The sequence below is a fragment of the Elephantulus edwardii genome, unplaced genomic scaffold, assembly GCF_000299155.1.
Source record: "Elephantulus edwardii isolate Elephantulus edwardi_28Jun2011 unplaced genomic scaffold, EleEdw1.0 scaffold00544, whole genome shotgun sequence".
NCBI classification, from domain to species: domain Eukaryota; kingdom Metazoa; phylum Chordata; class Mammalia; order Macroscelidea; family Macroscelididae; genus Elephantulus; species Elephantulus edwardii.
Window position 1 is genome coordinate 1 of NW_006400294.1, and position 1,287 is coordinate 1,287.

The following is a 1,287-nucleotide window of genomic DNA, read 5'->3' on the forward strand; positions in this document are numbered from 1 at the left end:
TGACAGATAATATTGTGTTTTGTACATAACCCACGTTATTGATAAGTCTTCCTCCAATCCTGATGTCACATTCCTCTTCATCAAGTCTAGCTCTCTTGGACAAATTCTTTCACATATAGTTTGAAAAGATTGAAAAGGTACAGGTCACTTGCCTGGTGCACTCCGTTACTGATTTTAAACCATTCCGTGTTTCCCTCCTCTTGTCTGATGACTGCTTCCTGGCCAAGTATAGGTTTCATAAGAGCACAATTATGTGTTCTGCGATCTTCATTCCTTTCCAGGTTAGCCTAAATTTTTTGTGACCCACAAGTCAAATGCCTTTGTATAGTGAATGAAATTCAGATAGACGTTTCTCTGATACTCTCTGCTTTCAGCTAAGATTCATGTGACATTGTCTAATGAAGTCTATAGTGCCAAGGCCGCTTCTCAACCCAGCTTCTATTTCTGATAGTTTTCTGTCAACGTGCGGTTTCAGTCATTCTCGGATAATATTCAGCAGGGTCTTGGCTTGTGTACGATATTAAAGATATTGTTTGATAATATCCACACTGTTGGTTCACCTTTTTTTTGAAATGGGAATAAATATGGATCTCTTCCAGGCAGTGTTCTAGTATTCTAGAATCTAGATGTTCTTCACATTTCTTGGCACAACCTGGGGAGCCCATCTAGAACTGTATCTGTTTGTTGCGATATGTCAGTCGGTATGCCATCAATTGCTGATGTATTTTTTGTTGTTTTTATTGTTTTTTATTTTTTAGATTTTAATGAAAGTGCATAAAGAAGTTGGATTTCCATTCATTCATTACTGCACATTTTCCTCTGTCCCCCCTACCCCTAGTTTGCTTTTTTCTTTGGAAAAAAAATTTCTTTCATTGTCATACAGTAACTACCCCCTTTTCAACCCTGGATCATTTTACCATGCAGCTGTTATTCTGGACTTTTGTCATGCCAATAATACCTAATCAGATTGGAGGAAGAATCATCAACAATCTGCGTTATCCAGTTGCTTGCTGAAACTGAAGAGGACCTGAAGCACTTGCTGTGGAAGGTCAGGGACTAAAGTCTTCAGTATGGATTGAGACTCAATATCAAGAAAACAAAGATTCTCACCACTGGGCCAATTGGCAGCATCATAATGGATAGGAAAGAGATTGAGATTGTGTTTTGGTTTGCTTGGATCCACAGTCAACACTCTTGGCACCAGCATCCAGGAAATTAAAAGATATATTGAGTTGGGAAAGTCTGCGTTTAGAGACCTCTCTAAAGTGCTGAAGTGCAAAGATGTCC